General features: G+C 39.8%; 1 protein-coding gene across 1 annotated transcript in view; it reads right to left on the bottom strand.

Moving 5' to 3' along the window:
- LOC130272514 (A-kinase anchor protein 2-like) overlaps positions 1–21,973 on the bottom strand; it is a 150,582-nt gene that overhangs the window by 68,616 nt on the left and 59,993 nt on the right. The gene's annotated exons all lie outside the window — the stretch shown is intronic.

Here is a 21,973-nt window from a genome sequence, read left to right as displayed (position 1 = left end):
TGGTTGAGCCCACTGTTCTCTGTTTGTAACCATATTAAATATGACATCTCCATGAGATATATCCATACATTAGTTTCTATAGATATCTAGTGGATACATCCAAGGCTAAGCATATGCCATTATTAAATGGCAATGGGTCCAATGAAGAACTTCTACCCACAAAATGTCCCTGATCATTAGCTGACAGCTCAATCGCACTTGAAGAATGCGCTGATTTTATGGTCTGCACGGTTAAATCTTGCTGAAACGCTATTTTAGTTTGGAGCTTGCACGAAGGACTAAGTAGTTCAATGAAATGGACCTTTCAATAGCTCTTATTGTACATTTATTAGATGTGGACTATAACTAAGTTGCTGTTCTTGGTAAAGTATGTTTTTTTCAAATGTTATATTATCTCTTCCCAGTAAATACTAAGTAGAACATCATGCTACAGACTTAATCATTGGACACAGTTGTTATAGAGACTGACATAAAATGTGATCAAATACTAGGCAACAGGGCCGCTTTTAGGCTTAGATTGGCCCCTGCCCCAAAAGTTGTAATAGTGCACTAACCAGATTTGCAAATTTTTGGTCACTTCAAATACCATAAAAAAAATCTAAAAAGCAATTGAAAAGTCCCATCAAAACAAAAATGGTACCGATAAAAACTATAAATCACAGCGCCAAAAATTACCCTCATACATCCCCCATATACAGAAAAATAAAAGTTATAGGGAACAGAACAGTACAATTTTAAGCATACTCATTTTTGTACAAAAACTAAAGTAGTAAATATATATATATATATATATATATATATATATATATATATATATATCTTGGGTATTATTGTAACCGTATAGCTTTTTCTTCAATAAGGATATCTCTCGAGGGGCCACAAAAACATTGAACTTTAGGAAGGCAAAGTTTGATCAACTCAGAGAAGCCCTTAACAATTAAAATTGGGATAATGTCCTCAAAAACAAGAATACTGACACTAAATGGGAGACTTTTAAAAATAACTTAAATTTTCACTGTAAGATGTATATACCTTATGGGAATAAAAGGATCAGGAATAAAAGAAAACCAATATGGATGAATACAAATGTTAAGGGGGCAATAAATGACAAAAATAAAGCATTTAAACTACTAAAACAGGATGGCAGTGAGGAAGCATTAAAAAGCTATAGAGAAAAATGTAAAATATGTAAAAAAAAATGATAAAAGCCGGAAAAATAGAGACAAAAAGACTCATTGCCAAAGAGAGTAAAACTAACCCCAAAATGTTTTTTTAACTATATAAATAGCAAATAGGTTAGGGTAAGTAACTGGCTCAGTGATAGGAAACAGAGGGTGGTTATTAAAGGGGTATTCCAGGCCAAAACTTTTTTTATCTATCAACTGGCTCCGGAAAGTTAAACAGATTTGTAAATTACTTCTATTAAAAAATCTTAATCCTTCCAGTAGTTATTAGCTTCTGAAGTTGAGTTGTTGTTTTCTGTCTAACTGATCTCTGATGACTCACGTCCCGGGAGCTGTGCAGTTCCTAAGGGGGTTCTATTTAATATATTCATTAATATATTCATTAATGACCTTGTAGACGGGTTGAATAGTAAAGTAGCAATCTTTGTAGATGATTAACTCTGTAAAGCGGTAAACACTATAGAGGACAGTGCACTGTTACAAATGGATCTGGATAGGTTGGAGGTTTGGGCTGGGAAGTGGCAGATGAGGTTCAACACGGATAAATGTAAGGTTATGCACATGGGGAGGAAAAATCCGTGCTGGGAATATGTATTGAATGGGAGAACACTTGGGACGACTGATGTGGAAAAGGACTTAGTTAACAGTAAATTTAGCTGTAATGACCAGTGTGGGCATCTGCTGCCAAGGCAAATAAAATCATGGGGCACTTCAATAGGGGCATAGATGCCTACGACAAGTAAATAATTCTACCGCTGTACAAATCACTAGTCAGACCACACATGGAATACATGGAATGTGTACAGTACTGAGCACCAGTGTACAAGAAAAATATAGTGGAGCTGGAGAGGGTTCAAAGACGGCAACCAGAGTAATACGGGGAATGGGAGGACTAGAGTACCCAGAAAGATTATCAGAATTAGGGTTATTTAGTTTAGAAAAAAGAAGGCTTAGGGGCGACCTAATAACTATGTATAAATATATCAGGGGGCAGTACAGAGATCTCTCCCATGATCTATTTACACCCAGGACTGTATCTATAACAAGGGGGCATCCTCTATGTCTTGAGGAAAGAAGGTTTCTACACCAGCACAGATGGGGGGTTCTTTACTGTAAGAGCAGTGAGACTGTGGAATTCTCTGCCTGAGGAGGTGGTCATGGTGAACTCTGTAAAAGAATTTAAAAGGCGTCTGGATGTATTTTTGGAGAATAATAACATTACAGGTTATGGATTCTAGATCTATATCAACTCAGTAGGAATTCATTAGGGTTATAGGTTGAACTTGATGGACTCTGGTCTTTTTTGGACCTTATGAACTATGTTACAATGTATGTTACTAAGTATGGACCTACAAAATAGAGACAGTGTGTCATTTTTACTGAAAGGTGCACTGCGTAGAAACAGATGCCCCCAACTTTTACAAAATGGCGTTATATAGAGGTTCTGAACCTGTAGTATGACACAGCATGCCTGCTATCCATCACCACTACAAGCAGCCACTGCTCTTTGTGCCTAGTGTTGCTCGCGAATATTCGCAATTCGAATATTATTCGCGAATATCGCATATTCGCGAATTCGCGAAGTTCGCGAATATAGCGCTATATATTCGTAATTACGAATATTCGTATTTTTTTTTTTCTTCACAGTACACATCACAGTGATCACCCCTCTCTGCTTCCAGCTTGTGTGGTGTAAAGAAGGCTGTAATACTACTGTGTGCGACTGGCGTGCGAAAATTCGCATATACTAATTTTCGCATATGCGCATTTTCGCGAGTGTTAATTTTGTATATGCCAATATTCATTTATGTTAATTTTCGCATACGCGAATTTTCGCACATGCGAAAATAAAACGAGAATATAACGAATATGCGAATATTCGCGAATATATGACGAATATTCGTCCATATATTCGCGAATATTCGCGAATTCGAATATGGCCTATGCCGCTCAACACTATTTGTGCCAGAGGGCACAACCACCATCGCGCGTGATCCTAAGGTGGTGAGGGTGGTGTGATGGAGTTCCATGCGTCCCAGAAAATTTGCGTCCGCTCCTCCCCTCAGGTCTCCGGTCATTTCCAAACTGGCTCTTCAATATACATTTCTTGCATCCCCCTCACCGCTCTGTATTACTGACTACTGTGTGTGCTGCTGCGGCCTCTGATCCTCCCACCTCCCTGACTTCCATCATCCTGCCAGTTTTTTCACTCCCATCATCCTCACACTAAGGCCCCTTACACACTGCTGTTGCTACCCATTGAGATAGGACATTAAAATGTCTTTTTTTCCTGATGTATTTAACCCCTTAAGGACCGGGGGGTTTTCCATTTTTGCACTTTCGTTTTTTGCTCCTTGCCTTTAAAAAAATCATAACTCTTTCAATTTTGCACCTAAAAATCCATATTATGGCTTATTTTTTGCACCACCAATTCTACTTTGTAATGACATCAGTCATTTTGGCCAAAAATCTACGGTGAAACGGAAAAAAAAAATCATTGTGTGACAAAATTGAAAAAAAACGCTGTTTTGTAACTTTTGGGGGCTTCTGTTTCTACGTAGTCCATTTTTCGGTAAAAATGACACTTTATCTTTATTCTGTAGGTCCATACGTTTAAAATGATACCCTACTTATATAGGTTTGATTTTGTCGTACTTCTGGAAAAAATTATAACTTCATGCAGGAAAATTAATACGTTTAAAAATGTCATCTTCTGACCCCTATAACTTTTTTCTTTTTCCGTGTATGGGGTGGTATGAGGGCTCATTTTTTGCGCCGTGATGTGAAGTTTTTGCATTGATAGGACTTATTGATCGCTTTTTATTCATTTTTTCATGATATAAAAAGTGACCAAAAATACACTATTTTGGACTTTGGAATTTTTTTGCGCGTACGCCATTGACCGTGCGGTTTAATTAACGATATATTTTTATAATTCGGACATTTCCACACACGGTGATACCATATATGTTTATTTTTATTTACACTGTGTTTTTTTTTTATGGGAAAAGGGGGGTGATTCAAACTTTTAATAGGGGAGGGGTTAAATTATCTTTATTCACTTTTTTTTTCACTTTTTTTTTTTGCAGTGTTATAGCTCCCATAGGGACCTATAACACTGCACACACTAATCTTTTACATTGATCACTGGTTTCTCATAGGATAACATAGATCAATGATTCTGCCACTTGACTGCTCATGCCTGGATCTCAGGCACTGAGCAGTCATTCGGCGATCGGACAGCGAGGAGGCAGGTAGGGACCCTCCGGCTGTCCTGTAAGCTGTTCGGGATGCCGCGATTTCACCGGGGCTATTCCGAACAGCCCACTGAGCTAACCGGCAGTTTATACTTTCACTTTTAGCCGCGTGGCTCAGCTTTGAGCCCGCGGCTAAAGGGTTAATAGCGCGCGGCACCGCGATCAGTGCAGCGCGCTATTAGCGGCGGGTCCTGGCTTCACTATGACGCCGGGCCCACCGTGATATGATGCGGGGTCACTGTGGGACCCCGCATTATATCACGGGAGCGGGACCAAGGACATACTCATACGTCCTTGGTCCTTAAGGGGTTAATGGCCGTTCTTGTGATGGGGAGAAACGGGCAACAACGGGTCCTGGCAGCTCCCATTTATTATTATGGGGGCCACCGAGCGCCATTATTTTTAAATGGGATTAGCGGTAGAAAAAGACGTAACAAGCAGTAATTTTTCTCCCCCGGCGGCCGTCACACTGCCGCGTGCTAACGGCAGTGTGAAAGAAGCCTAACCACACTCCCATCATCCTCCCACTATCCCCAAACACATAGACATATACGCATTCATATCCAAGAGTATACCTTTATAGCAATTGCATACTATACTTATACACACACAGATCTTTATTTATTTGGAGATACAGGAGTATAATCACGTTGAAGTAATAATAATTTAATAAATGTTTATGCATCGCTATATGCATTTATATATGTAAACACAAATATATATCAGTGTTTTCCAAACATTGTATTGAAAGCTTTTGAAAAACTACAACTCCCAGCGTGCCTAGACAGGCTTTTGCTGTCTGGCCATGCTGGGAGCTGTAGTTTTGCAACAACTAGAGACACTCTCTAAAACACTTGTATGTAAGCACTAATCCCTCTCCCTCTACATATCTCTCCATCTCTCTCTCTCTCCATATATATATATAAAATTATCTATCAGTGTTTTACAAACTGTGTGACGCCAGCTGCTGCAAAACTGTCAGGGCATGCTACGAGCTGTAGTTTTAGGGTGGGTTCACACTACGTTTTCTCCCATACGGGAGCGCATACGGCAGGGGGGAGCTAAAACCTTGCGCTCCCGTATGTCACCGTATGCGCTCCCGTATGTCATTCATTTCAATGAGCCGGCCGGAGTGAAACATTCGGTCCGGTCGGCTCATTTTTGCGCCGTATGCGCTTTTACAACCGGACCTAAAACCGTGGTTGACCACAGTTTTGGGTCCGGTTGTAAAAGCGCATACGGCGCAAAAATGAGCCGACCAGACCGAACGTTTCACTCCGGCCGGCTCATTGAAATGAATGACATACGGGAGCACATACGGTGACATACGGGAGCGCGAGGTTTTAGCTCCCCCCTGCCGTATGCGCTCCCGTATGGGAGAAAACGTAGTGTGAACCCAGCCTTACAAAAAGCTTGCAATACATTGTTTGATAAACACTGAGATATATATGAGTGCAGTGTAGTCTTGAAACAGCTGGCACACACTGTTTGGAAAACACATGAAGAAAAAATATGTATACATATATTTTTTTTCTGTGTTTTCCAAACAGTGTGTGCCAGCTGTTTCAAGACTACAACTCCCAGCATGCCCAGACATCCATATCCTGTCAGGGCATGCTGGGAGTTGTAATTTTGCAAAATCTATCTAAACACTGTTTTGTAAACACTGATATATATATATATATATATATATATATATATATATATATATATTGTGATGCCATATATATTTGCTAATAATAAACTTTAGGAGTCAATTGACACCTAATTGACACGTCCAAGATAGCCGCTGATGTGAAGCTACGCTGTGGCAGTATAGGTTCCCCACAATAGGTATTCAGTATAGTTCCCCCACATTAGGTTATAGTTCCCCCACATTAGGTTGGCAGTATAGTTCCCCCACAATAGGTTGGCAGTAGCATTCCCCCACGTTAGGTTGAAAGTATAGTTCCCCCACATTAGGTTGGCAGTATATTTCCCCCACATTAGGTAGGCAGTATAGTTCCCCCACTTTAGGTTGTAGTTCCCCACATTTAGTTGGCAGTATAGTTCCCCCACATTAGGTTATAGTTCCCCCACATTAGGTTGGCAGTATAGTTCCCCCACATTTAGTTGGCAGCATTGTTCCCCCACATTAGGTTGTAATTCCCACACATTAGGTAGGCAGTATGTTCCCCCACATTCAGTTGGCAGTATAGTTCCCCCACATTAGGTTGTAGTTCCTCCACATCAGGTTGTCAGTTTAGTTTCTTCACATTAGGTTGGCAGTATAGTTCCCCCCACATTAGATTGGCAGTATAGTTCCCCCACATTAGGTTGGCAGTATAGTTCCCCCACATTAGGTTGGCAGTATAGTTCCCCCACAATAGGTATTCAGTATAGTTCCCCCACATTAGGTTGTAGTTCCCCCACATTAGGTTGGCAGTATAGTTCCCCCACAATAGGTTGGCAGTAGCGTTCCCCCATGTTAGGTTGGAAGTATAGTTCCCCCACATTAGGCTGGCAGTATATTTCCCCCCACATTAGGTAGGCAGTATAGTTCCCCCACATTAGGTTGTAGTTTCCCCACATTTAGTTGGCAGTATAGTTCCCCCACATTAGGTTATAGTTCCCCCCCATTAGGTTGGCAGTATAGTTCCCCCACATTTAGTTGGCAGTATAGTTCCCCCACATTAGGTTGTAATTCCCACACATTAGGTAGGCAGTATGTTCCCCCACATTTAGTTGGCAGTATAGTTCCCCCACATTAGGTTGTAGTTCCTCCAAATCAGGTTGTCAGTTTACTTTCCCCACATTAGGTGGGCAGTATAGTTCCCCCCACATTAGATTGGCAGTATAGTTCCCCCACATTAGGTTGGCAGTATAGTTCCCCCACATTAGGTTGGCAGTATAGTTCCTCCCACATTAGGTTGGCAGTATAGTTCCCCCACAGACATACAGCCTTCAGCCATATACAGTGTATGGCTGGAGGTTGTATGTCTGTGTACTGCCCCACTTCAATGTTCCCTCCACCACTCCTCTGGGCCATAGCAGTAGGTCCCAGGACCACACGTCCTCACTGCTTTGCTTCTTCAGTGAAGTCCCTGCGTGCGCTACCTCCGGGCGGCCCCTGCATTTTTAAAGTTAATGCGGGGCTGCAGAAAAGTATCCAGGACATCCTTGTGTCCCGAAAAGATCTTTTGGGACACAGGGATGTCTTTAATGTAAGCGCCGGCCCTGTTGGGAAATTAAAGAGACATGTTATAAAAGGGATCACTACAAGTGAAAAGCAGGTGTAGTGGTTCGATATGACCCACCAGCTCTTCTGCTTACAGCACCAAATAGGATGATGTTGACTATCTGCAATTCGAGAACAGATTTCCAGGCATGTGTGCTAACACAGAAAAAAAACTGTAAATGATATGGTAAGAGACTGCTCTCACAAGGTTGGCAAGGTGTCACGTCACTTGCATAGTCCTGACATAGTTACTGATTTCCATGTACAGTATTTCAGTTCATATTTTTGTTACCAGAATTTCTGTTTTTTGGAAAGATCTTAGTGTAAAAACTGTAGAAGAAAATGCATACCTGAAATGCGGTCATATACTAGGATATGTCCTTAAAATGTGAATAGTAAACCCAGAGCTAAATGGTAAGCAAACCAACTATATCCACATGGATAATCATTTACTGTTGTTAGTTGGACATATATGATGTGTCCATAGGCTAACTAAATGGTGTCAGTAACAAAACAAATTTCTCAGGGAGAGAACAAATTGTATCAACATGCTACAATATAGAAAGCATGATGTAACCAAGATAACAGGGGCACAAAGCTTGTACAATATAGAGTTATTGTGGGAGATTATTCAAAACCTGTGTAGAGGAAAGTTGACCAGTTGACCATAGCAACCAATCAGATTGATTCTTTCATTTTTAAAAAGGCCTGTGAAAAATGAAGGAAGCGATCTTATTGGGCAGCTGGTCAACTTTTCTTCTGCACAGGTTTTGATGAATCTGGGCCATTGAGATAATATTCTTTTTTTTCTGAATGATCACTGTAGGATACTTTGGAAGAAAATAAACCAATATACAGCAAATAGAACACAGGGTTTAAAATTTGTCTCCAGATGTTAACAAGTCACCTTTCTGAGCCATGTGAACCATGTGGTTCACTAGTTAAAAAGCCTTGACTTGGGAACATCATGTCTCAACTGTCCATCAACAGGAGTAGTTAAATCTTCATAGAGACATATGAAAAGTTTTTACCAGTTGGTTGTGTTCAGATCCCAACTGTTCACGAGAAAAAGTTGGGAGAAGTCCACACAACGTTCTCTCCCAGGTTCATGTGACCCGGAAGTAAGTCTATGGGGCAATTGAGTTCTCATAGCCACAGAAACAGAAAAGGAACATGCAGTAGTGTGGTTCTCTCCTCGCTCATTCTTGTCATTGGTCGAGTCTAAACCAATATAACTTATTGACATGTACTATGTCCAATATCCAGGTACACTTTACATGATTCTTCTATTTTATAGGTTTTGCAAACTATTGCTACAATCATTCACCTTCAGAGCCAGATTCTTAGGATACATGAAACAACAACAACATCTCTATATCCATTGAACATATGAAAATATGCTCTCCTCCAGAAGGGAGAAAATTAAACCATACTAGTCATCCAAAAGGAAGACTCATCTTTTTAGAGTGAAAGATAGAAACCATTCTACAAGTGCTATACATTTAATGATATCTTCAGTCAAATCAATAGGACCGGAGAGCTATACACGTCTATGGGTTCATTCTAGTATTGATGCTACTTTTAAATGTTTCTGCCTTTTAGGCGCTCTTTGTGGCCACGAAGAGTTAGGAACCTTATTCAGTGTACAATGTATATGTCCAGAGAGCCACCTGCACATATTATTAGAGTGTTTGATGCCCCCCCCCCTCCCCCGCCCCATGGGTACATTTATCTAACAGCCCACCTCCAGCTTGTATAAGATAAGTGTTAAACATATTTGGGGGAGCAAACAGCTTATAATGATTTACAATGTTTACTGATATTGTTACAACTTTAACTAACGGTTGTCCAGTCATGTAGACTTGGCTGCAGAACCATGTACAATGAATACTATCTCACTACCAGGCTGAAGCTATTACCAAAATGCTCTAAAAATGCACAATCATTATTCATTGTAAAAGCTACTAGTGTCTACAGGGTATTGTCTCCAAAAGTAAAATTAAATATACATATGCAAAATAAGTTTGTGTGGTCATGGAGATAAGTATATATAATTTTAGCTAGAAGATCCTCCAGTGACTATAGACAGATATGTTTTATTCACTAGCTGAAAATGATTTAAATGGCTGAACATTAGTGAAGACAGATTTGGGTTGGCGGAGCTTAGTGGTCACCCTGAGCTGGCTTTGGACGGTCTGATGACATAGACAATTAGTGGGATTATCACCTTTCACTTTGCCGTGTGACTGGCAAAGATTACAAAGGGATACTATATAGTATCTAGACTTTATATCACCTTGCTATATAAACAGCTCACAACAGAAATTAGGTATCTTACCCGCAAACCTTGATCCATGCTGAGGCATAGCACTTGCCAAGGGGCTGTGTACCTGAACATTGTCTGCACAGTTCAGGTATAGTGGAAGACACTGGTGGATCCAAATACCATGCACTTGTCTTTACTATTTGTTGCAGATGCACATTCCCTTGGATACAGCTCTCTCAGCACAAAGAACTACAATAGTGAAGCCTTCCGGTAAGGAGAAATTTACAACCTACGGGAACAAAACTTCCATTTGCATTGAAGCTAGAATGTGACTGTGAAAGTAATGCAGGATAAGAAGCTTTCTCTCAGGAGGAGCTTAGATTAAACTCAATTACCATAACCCCTTGAATTTACCCGCCTCTACAGGCTCTAATTCTTACAATGACAGGTAGTGCTAATGCCCAGGCATTTGTTTCCTGGTGATCAATTATCCCATTTATCCTTATAAATGCCATAAAGACAGATAGATAGATAGATAGATAGATAGATAGATAGATAGATAAATAGTCACTGATATAAAGATAAATAATAGCTAGCTCTAACTACCAAATCAAACTTTTCAATAGCTACAATATATTCCTTTTATTACAAAATAACATATTACAACATACAGTGCACGAATCCACATAAAAACAGAATCCCCAGTATTACATGCCTCACCCGATGCGTTTCCCTGTAACTAAATACGGTTCATCAGGGGTACATAAACAATTATTATGGTCGCTTCAGGACAAAGGTTTACATAAAGATATAGAAAATATACATAGTAATGCAATAGACAATACTCGGCTCTGCTAATATCGATGAAAACTGCCGTGACGTGTTTTCAGACCTAGAAAAGAAAACAGAAAAACAAACAGCAAAAGCAGGCAATAAATAAAGCACATAAATATAGCTACAAACAAAGCACATAGACATAACAATAACAGTAGCATAGAGGCAAGAGAAGTATGTATATAGGGACACAGGTGACACATTAAATAAAGTGGATATAGTATTTAGGAAAGGGAAATCTATAATCCCATATCCAGGGACACCAATACCCCATAAATCATTTCTAAATACCTTTATCATCGTTCCAACATAGTCATAGTAATAAAGGTATGTTTCTTTGTATAGCCGACCTCATGGATATATAGGGTATACTGTACAGAAGAAGGAGGAGGACCATAGATAATTATATCAGACTATATAAATACAAGTACAGTATCCGTATTCTCCAGGGATGCCACTATTGTAATGTAGACACATATAGATATACATACAGCAATCCGACTAAAGGCTGAGGCTGGAAAACAGGGCAATCACTATAAAGTAACAATACGGGTACCATATAATAGCCCAAAGCTTAATAACCAATAAAATAATATCATAATGGATCACCACTTACTTAATTGTACAGAAATACACAAGAGGTCAAAGAACACTTCATGTAATGTGACTCTCCTCCTTGGTTAAGGTGTCCACCATATACATCATATGATCAAGAGCCAGTACTCTATATATAAAATCATATACATGTGTCAGATGAAGGGAAGGACAACATATGCTGTATCAGATACAAACAATTCATATAACTTACTCAGCACGGACACTAGCAATATATAGTCCCAAATAGCTGCGCCCAAAGGACAGTCTCCTCCATAATGGGTCCCACTGCTGACCGTCACATAAGCTATAAATCAGAAAGCTACATGAAAAAACCTACTCTCCCCTCTATAAACATACATACAATAAGCCATATTAGAATTAAGCTCACCTTGTCCCAGCGACCACCACTGCACATGACCACTGCTCCTGGTGTAGAGGGATGTGGTGCTAGTACGGCGACTAACCGTGATATAAATAATGCCCTCCATTAGACACAATCAGCACCTGCTGAGCTTGACGCCAAATACGTCACTTCCGGCCGTACGTGTCAGAAAACCAAGAGGCCGTGCGTATCAGGGAACCAGGGAGACCGGAGGCTTGCGTGTCATTGGAACCTTAAGTTATCTCAGCTTCCGGTCTCAGCGCATCACGAGACCACGTGATGCGTTCCACCCCTCGTTCCCATATGTGTTCCAGCACTAGGAGGCCCATAGATGGTGAGTACGAACCCGCGCTCACCCATTGCGTTCCATGCCAACATCAATGCGTTCCACCTCAGTTAAACATCACGTGGTATAAAAGATGTATAATACAACCAAAAAAATTGAGGCTAATTTCCCATATACATTCCTGGAGATACATAATAATTGAGCTATTGGAATTGTAAGGGGCAGATTAAGAAGAAAAGAGGGATATAAATAAAAAGTGAGTCCAGATTGATTAGAGAAAGGGATTATGCCAGAATAGATCAATGTGTCCTCATAATCGAGTCATACTAAAGGGCCTCACTATACCATGAAGGCAGCTATCAAAGTCACATATAACATACATATATAGCCCATTAATCCCCATACCATATTAGCCCATCAAAAATGTATAAATAAATTAAAAATATTAATGCATTATGTATCACGTTAGCCATCAGTACTTATATATATTCAAAAACTGTAACAAATAAATAGATAAATACGTAGGTTCAGTTTGGGATACACTACGATTAGGACAATGCCCAATTTTTTTCCCACTCTATAGAGTGCATTCATACGACAACTCACATATTTAGGGTTCCTATATCCTATATGGTAAGTGACTAGACAGGGCCCACAATCAACCCTATCCCCTCACCAACTCTTCATGAATTTACAAGGGCCGCTAATACTAAAGATGATGGAGCACAACACTGAAAATCACCTACTAGAAACATACCTAAATGAAACAACTAAAAGTTAGTCTTTCAATAATGCCCAAAGGGGCCACTGTTTTAAGTCTGTGAATCCATTCAGATTCTTTTTGCAGGATTCTCCTTCTTGCCTTTTCTGGGCGATTTATGAACAACTTCAATAACACAAAAAGAAATTTCACTCGTATTGCCCCCATGCTTCTCTAAAACATGCTTAGCTAAGGGAGTATCCCTTTTGTTCTGTATATCGCATACGTGTTCTCTTACACATTTCTTAAAGGCACGTTTAGTTTTTCCCACATATTGTGTCGGACACGTGCAAGTACAGAGATAAACAACGCCCTCCGTCTCACAGTTTGTGAAATCTCACATGATATAGGTCCTCTGTGTTACAACACTAGCAAACGTTTTAGTTTGCTGTATATTTGCACATGCCCTGCACCTTCCACAGCGGAAGGTGCCTAAGGGGCGCCTATCAAGCCACGTGCCTTCCTTCTTTTTCCCTACAAAGTGACTTCTTACAAGTCTATCACGTAATGATCTCCCCTTTGTAAATGTGATAGAGGGATATTGAGTTATGACATCAGTCAAATCCTCATCATAAAGTAGGATAGGCCAGTATTTACATAAGATGGCCTGCACCCGTCCCACCTGATTGTCGAAGGTGCCAATCAGCCTCACTTGGTTGCTAGGCATCTCCTTTGGCTTGGGGCTGAGTAATTCTCTTCTATCTGCCACAAGTGCTCTCTGATAGGCTTTGGTTAAGGTTTCCCTCGGATACGCTCTTTCGGTAAATCTTTCCCTTAATTCCCTGGCTTGATGTCTAAAGGAGCGCTGGGATGTATATGGGAAATTAGCCTCTATTTTTTTGGTTGTATTATACATCTTTTATACCACGTGATGTTTAACTGAGGTGGAACGCATTGATGTTGGCGGGGAACACAATGGGTGAGCGCGGGTTTGTACTCACCATCTATGCCTCCTAGTGCTGGAACGCATATGGGAACGAGGGGTGGACCGCATCATGTGGTCTCATGATGCGCTGAGACCGGAAGCTGAGATAACTTAAGGTTCCTATGACACGCAAGCCTCCGGTCTCCCTGGTTCCCTGATCCGCACGGCCTCTTGGTTTTTTGACACGTACGTCCGGAAGTGACGTATTTGGCGTCCAGCTCAGCAGGTGCTGATTGTGTCTAATGGAGGGCATTATTTATATCACGGTTAGCCGCCGTACTAGCACCACATCCCTCTCCACCAGCAGGTCATGTGCAGTGGTGGTCGCTGGGACAAGGTGAGCTTAATTCTAATATGGCTTATTGTATGTATGTTTATAGAGGGGAGAGTAGGTTTTTTCATGTAGCTTTCTGATTTCTAGCTTATGTGATGGTCAGCAGTGGGACCCATTATGGAGGAGACTGTCCTTTGGGCGCAGCTATTTGGGACTATATATTGCTAGTGTCCGTGCTGAGTAAGTTATATGAATTCTTTGTATCTGATACAGCATATGTTGTCCTTCCCTTCATCTGACACATGTATATGTTTTTATATATAGAGTACTGGCTCTTGATCATATGATGTATATGGTGGACACCTTAACCAAGGAGGAGAGTCACATTACATGAAGTGTTCTTTGACCTCTTGTGTATTTCTGTGCAATTAAGTAAGTGGTGTTCCATTATGATATTATTTTATTGGTTATTTAGCTTTGGGCTATTATATGGTACCCGTATTGTTACTTTATAGTGATTGCCCTGTTTTCCAGCCTCGGCCTTTAGTCGGATTGCTGTATGTATATCTATATGTGTCTATATTACAATAGTGGCATCCCTGGAGAATGCATCTCTTGATTGGGCACTTTTCTATCTTTATCTTTATATACGGATACTGTACTTGTATTTATATAGTCTGATATAATTATCTATGGTCCTCCTCCTTCTTCTATACAATATACCCTATATATCCATGAGGCCGGCTATACAAAGAAACATACCTTTATTACTATGACTATGTTGGAACGATGATGAAGGTATTTAGAAATTATTTGTGGGGTATTGGATATGAGATTATAGATTTCCCTTTATTTGTTGCCTGCTTTTGCTGTTTGTTTTTCTGTTTTCTTTTCTAGGTCTGAAAACACGTAACGGCAGTTTTCATCGATATTAGCAGAGCCGAGTATTGTCTATTGCATTACTATGTATATTTTCTATATCTTTATGTAAACCTTTGTCCTGAAGCGACCATAATAATTGCTTATGTACCCATGATGAACCGTGTTTAGTTACGGAGAAACGCGTCGGGTGAGGCATGTAATACTGGGGATTGTCCCTACCATTATCGCACTTTGTGAACCATTTGTTACTTACTGTTTTTATGGGGATTCATGCACTGTATGTTGTAATATGTTATTTTGTAATAAAAGGAATATATTTTAGCTATTGGAAAGTTTGATTTGGTAGATGGATAAATAGATATACAGAGAGATAGGAGATAAATAGACTTGAGATAATAGATACAAATTCAAAACCATAGGATGTTGCAGTATCTTGTAATATTTTTTTATTGGACTAACAGTATTTTGTAGAGACAATAAAAAAGGTATTACAAGATACTACAACATCCTATGATTTTGCATTTGCATCACTGGACTAATACGGCTACTCCTTATTACTTTACTATGGGAGATGATAGATAGATAGATAGATAGACAGATATATAAATAAAAGATACATAGATAGACAGAGAGATAGGAGATAAATAAATAGATAGATAGATAGACAGATAGGAGATAGATACAGTAGATATACAGAAAGAGAGAGACGGATAACAACAAAAAAGAAGGTTCTGTTTTTTGTGGATAGCCGTGGGCCCTTTTAAAAAAAAATTTTTTTTGCTGCTCTTCACCAAACTACGCTTCTACACCAAGGTGCCGCTCACCCTGGACTTTCCTCTATAGATAGATAGATAGGAGATTGATAGATAGAGATAGACAGACAGACAGATAGATAGACATAGATGATAGATAGATAGATAGATAGGAGATAGATAGATAGAAAGATGTGATTGATAGACATGTGATTGACAGATAGATATGTGATTGATTGATTGATTTGATAGACAGATAGATAGATAGATATGAGATAGATAGATAGATCTTGAGTCCTCTTTTATCACTATGATTATGTAATTTAAAAAAAATGGGAATGAATGAATATGTAAGTTATTTTTACATGACATTCCAGTGATATTAAGCCAATAATTCAAAGTGAACACTGCAGTGAACGATCTGGCATATGATCTGGTATGGGATATATGGCATCAAAAGTTATGTTTATTTGAACTCATAGCTTGTACCAGCATGTACCACTTGCTACATTACAGAATGCAAGATGAAACTGTTGTATTTGTGATGTCATACTGGTTGACAGAAAGTAGCAACAAAGCCTACATGTTACTATGTTGCCATATGTTTAGTTCCAGAAAGGTCTAGTCTAATAATGGTAAACCTCTAGTAAATTGACTTATGACTGCATTCCAAAGCAGGTTCATTAATACATCTCTATGACAGCATCAGACGCTTCAGCATTTGTCTCCCTTTTCACGTCTCACTTATGTACTAGTGTTGAGCGGCATAGGCCATATTCGAATTCGCGAATATTCGCGAATATATGGACGAACATTCGTCATATTCGCGAATATTCGCATATTCGTAATATTCTCGTTTTATGTTCGCACATGCGAATATTCGCGGATGCGAAAATTAACATATGCGAAAATTTTATATACAATAAATTAACATAAGCGGAAATTCGCATATGCGAAAATTCGCACACCAGTCTCATACAGTAGTATTAGAGCCTTCTTACACCACATAAACTGGAAGCAGAGAGGGATGATCATTGTGATGTGTACTGTGAAAAAAAAATAAAAAAAATACGAATATTCGTAATTACGAATATATAGCGCTATATTCGCGAATATTCGCGAATTCGCGAATATGCGATATTCGCGAATAAAATTCGAATTGCGAATATTCGTGAGCAACACTATTATGTACTAACTTCTCCCAGAATTCCAACTTGACTAGTTCAGGACCTACTGTGTTTTCCCTTGCTATCTGCTTACACATATGTACCATTAGTTAGCTTTGTACCTGCTCTTAATGATTAAATGGGCAGATACAAAAGCTTTTTATATGTTGTACATCTTGGCAAAACATTAACCTTTCTAATCTAGAACATTTTATTTCCTTTTTATAGAAATCGTGGCTTTGTCCAAGCTGAAGCACAGGCATGGAAAGTCCAGTAAGTAACATAGTAACATAGTTCATAAGGTTGAAAAAAGATCAGAGTCCATCAGGTTCAACCTATATCTTTAATGAGTCCCTACTGAGTTGATCGAGAGGAAGACAAAAAAAAACTCATACTAGAGGTAAAAGTTCCTTTCCGACTCCAAATATGGCAATAAGAATAAATCCCTGGATCAACGTTCTGTCCCTATAAATCTGTTATCTATAACCTGTAATGTTGTTATTCTCCAAAAATGCATCCAGACCCCTTTTGAATTCTTTTACAGAGTTCACCATGACCACCTCCTCAGGCAGAGAATTCCACAATCTCACTGCTCTTACAGTAAAGAACCCCTGTCTGTGCTGGTGTAGAAACCTTCTTTCCTCTAGACGTAGAGGATGCCCCCTTGTTATAGATACAGTCCTGGGTATAAATAGATTGTGGGAGAGATCTCTGTATGACCCCCTGATATATTTATACATAGTTACTTGGTCTCCCCTAAGCCTTCTTTTTTCTAAACTAAATAACCCCAATTCTGATAATCTTTCTGGGTACTATAGTCCTCCCATTTCCCGTATTACCCTGGTTGCCCGTCTTTGAACCCTCTCCAGCTCCACTATGTCTTTCTTGTACACTTGTGCCCAGTACTGTTCACAGTATTCTATGTGTAGTCTGACTAGTAATTTGTACAGAGGTAGAAGTGTTTCCTTGTCGTGGACATCTTTGCCCCTGTTGATTCACCCCATGATTTTATTTGCCTTGGCAGCAGCTGCCCGACACTGGTCCCTACAGCTAAATTTACTATTAACTAAGACTCCTAAATCCTTTTCCACATCAGTCTTCCCAAGTGTTCTCCCATTTAATACATAATCCTAGCCCGGATTTTTCCTCCCCATGTGCATAACTTACATTTATCAGTGTTGAGCCTCATCTGCCACTTCCCAACCCAAACCTCCAACCTATCCAGATCCATTTGTAACAGTGCACTGTCCTCTGTTGTGTTTACCACTTTACAGAGTTTAGTATCATCTGCAAAGATTTCTATTTCACTATTCAACCCCTCTACAAGGTCATTAATAAATATATTAAATAGAACAGGACCCAAGACTGACCCCTGTGGTACCCCACTAGTAACAGTCATCCAATCAGAATAAGTACCATTAATAACCACCCTCTGTTTCCTATCAATGAGCCAGTTACTTACCCACTTACACACATTCTCCCCAGGTCCAATCATTCTCATTTTATTCACCAATATTTTATTTGGCACCGTATCAAATGCTTTGGAAAAATCCAGACATACGACATCCAGCGATTCCCCCTGGTCCAGGCTGGAGCTCACCTCCTCATAAAAGCTAATCAGGTTAGTTTGACAGGACCGATTCCTCATAAAGCCATGCTGATATGGAGTCATACATTTATTTTTATCAAAAAACTTCAAAATAGCATCACTTATAAAACCCTCAAACAATTTACATACAACTGAGGTTAAACTAACAGGCCTATAATTACCGGGGCCACCTTTTACATAGTTACATAGTTACATAGTTAGTATGGTCGAAAAAAGACATATGTCCATCAAGTTCAACCAGGGAATTAAGGGGTAGGGGTGTGGCGCGATATTGGGGAAGGGATGGGATTTTATATTTCTTCATAAGCATTAATGTTATTTTGTTCCATGAATGTATCTAATCCTGTTTTAAAGCTGTTAATTGTTCCTGCTGTGACCAGTTCCTGAGGTAGACCGTTCCATAAATTCACAGTCCTCACGGTAAAGAAGGCGTGTCGCCCCTTGAGACTAAACTTTTTCTTCTCCAGACGGAGGGAGTGCCCCCTCGTCCTTTGGGGGGGTTTAACCTGGAACAGTTTTTCTCCATATTTTTTGTATGGGCCATTAATATACTTATATATACGTTTATCATATCCCCCCTTAAATGTCTCTTCTCAAGACTAAACAATTGTAACTCCTTTAATCGCTCCTCATAGCTAAGATGTTCCATGCCCCATATTAGTTTAGTTGCGAGTCTCTGCACCCTTTCCAGCTCCACAGTGTCCCTTTTATGGACAGGTGCCCAAAACTGAACAGCATATTCCAGGTGAGGCCGTACCAATGCTTTATAAAGGGGGAGTATTATGTCCCTGTCCCTTGAGTCCATGCCTCTTTTGATACATGACAATATCCTGCCGGCTTTGGAAGCAGCAGCCTGACATTGCATGCTATTCTGTAGTCTGTGATCTACAAGTACACCCAGATCCTTCTCTACCAGTGACTCTGACAGTTTAATCCCCCCTAAGACATACGACGCATGCAGGTTATTAGTACCCAGATGCATAACTTTACATTTATCCACATTGAACCTCATTTGCCAAGTGGATGCCCAGACACTTAGTCTATCCAAGTCATCTTGTAACTTATGCACATCCTCTATAGACTGTACCGAGCTACAAAGCTTGGTGTCATCTGCAAAGATAGAAACAGAGCTGTTAATACCATCCTCTATATCATTGATAAATAAATTAAACAACAGCGGGCCCAGTACTGAACCTTGGAGTACACCACTAATAACCGGGGACCAATCAGAGTACGAATCATTGACCACCACTCTCTGGGTACGATCCATGAGCCAGTGTTCAATCCAGTTACAAACTAAAATTTCCAAACCCAAAGACCTTAACTTACCTGTCAGACGTCTATGAGGGACAGTATCAAACGCTTTAGCAAAATCCAGAAACACTATATCCACAGCCATTCCTCTGTCAAGGCTTCTACTCACCTCTTCATAAAAGCAAATTAGATTGGTTTGACAACTTCTATCCTTAGTAAACCCATGCTGGCTATCACTTATAATACAATTATCCCCTATGTATTCCTGTATGTAATCCCTTATAAGTCCTTCAAACAATTTACCCACAATGCACGTTAAACTTACCGGTCTATAGTTTCCTGGGGAAGACCTAGAGCCCTTTTTGAAGATTGGCACCACATTCGCCTTGCGCCAGTCCCTTGGCACCATACCAGACACCAGAGAATCTCTAAATATCATGAACAGGGGTACAGATATTACTGAACTTACCTCTCTAAGAACTCTTGGGTGTAGTCCATCCGGCCCTGGGGATTTGCTTACATTTATATCACTTAACTTACCTTGTACCATCTCTACATTAAGCCAGTTCAGTACATTACATGATGTGTTACCAGCACTGACCTGGCCAATGTCAGCTCCTTCTTCCATAGTATATACAGAACTAAAGAACCCATTCAGTAGCTCCGCTTTCTCTTTATCGCCTGTGACAACCTCCCCATTATCATTATTAAGGGGTCCTACATGCTCTGTCCTTGGTTTTTTTGCATTTATATATCTAAAAAAATATTTAGGATTAGTTTTGCTTTCTTTGGCCACCTGTCTCTCGTTTTGAATTTTTGCTGTTTTTATTACATTTTTACAGATTTTATTAAGCTCTTTGTACTGTTTAAATGTTATAGCTGACCCATCAGATTTGTATTTTTTGAAGGCTATTTTTTTGTTGTTTATTGCTCTTTTAACATCATTTGTCAGCCATGTAGGATTTAGTTTTAATCGTTTATATTTGTTCCCCTTTGGTATATATTTAGCTGTATAGTTATTTAGAGTTGATTTAAAGATGTCCCATTTACCTTCTGTATCAGTATTTGAGAACACCTCCCCCCAGGCTATGTCCTGTAGTGCAGTTCTCAGCCCAGGGAAATTTGCCTTTTTGAAGTTATATGTTTTTGCCTTCCCCGCCTGTCTTTGTTTTCTACATTTTAAGTCAAAAGTAACTATATTGTGGTCGCTATTACCAAGGTTTTCCCGCACAGTTACATTACCAACCAGCTCTGCGTTGTTGGAAATGATCAGATCCAACAAGGCATCACTTCTTGTTGGGTCCTCCACAAACTGGCCCATAAAATTATCCTGCAATAAATTTAGGAATTTGTAGTTTTAGCCAACCCCGGACCCCAATCTATATCTGGATAGTTAAAATCTCCCATTATTACCACTGTACCTGCCCGGGCGGCCCTCTCTATTTGTTTATGAAGCCGAACTTCTATCTCTTCAATGATATTAGGGGGTCTATAGATTACCCCAAATATTATTTTTTCAGTATTTCCCTCCTTTTGTAATTCTACCCACAGTGATTCCACATCCTCAAAATCATCACACACTATGGCATCGTTCACACTGACTTTCATACCACTTCTTACATACAGACAGACTCCACCACCTTTTCTGTTCATTCTATCCTTGCGAAACAATGTAAACCCCTGCAGATTGACAGCCCAGTCATGCGAGGAGTCCAGCCATGTCTCAGTGACCCCAACTATATCAATATGTTCCTCCAGTATCAAGGCCTCAAGCTCCCGCATTTTATTTGCTAGGCTTCTGGCATTTGTGAACATACACTTTACATTTCCATCCTTTATGTTATTGGGGTTAATGGGATTCAAGGGTGTAAGTTTTATTTTCCTATGAAGCCTATTCCTATTAACTATTCTAACCCCTTCCTCCGCTCCACCCCCAGGTACATTTATAATTCCCACCTCTCTATCTACACTATCTTCCCCCTCTTTGCTGTAGGTTCCCTCCGCCCCTTTTTGACCCCTTTTTAAAAATTGGCACCACATTTGCCATGCGCCAGTCCTGGGGATCAGTCCCTGTTACTATAGAGTCCCTGAATATAAAAAATAGGGGTCTGTCTATTACATTACTTAATTCCTTTAGAACACAGGGGTGAATGCCATCTGGACCTGGCGATTTGTCTATTTAGATTTTTTGTAGGCGGCACTACTTCTTCCTGAGTTAGACAGGTGACCTATACTGGGGAGTTTACCCAATCTCGCTGTATTTCACCTGGCATTTTATTTTCTCATTTTCCTTGGTGAATACAGTGGAGAAGAATTTGTTTAATATAT

Source organism: Hyla sarda, chromosome 1 (genome assembly GCF_029499605.1).
Source record: "Hyla sarda isolate aHylSar1 chromosome 1, aHylSar1.hap1, whole genome shotgun sequence".
NCBI lineage: Eukaryota > Metazoa > Chordata > Amphibia > Anura > Hylidae > Hyla > Hyla sarda.
The sequence above is the reverse complement of the archived record's forward strand: the minus strand, read 5'-3'. Positions and strand labels throughout refer to the sequence as shown.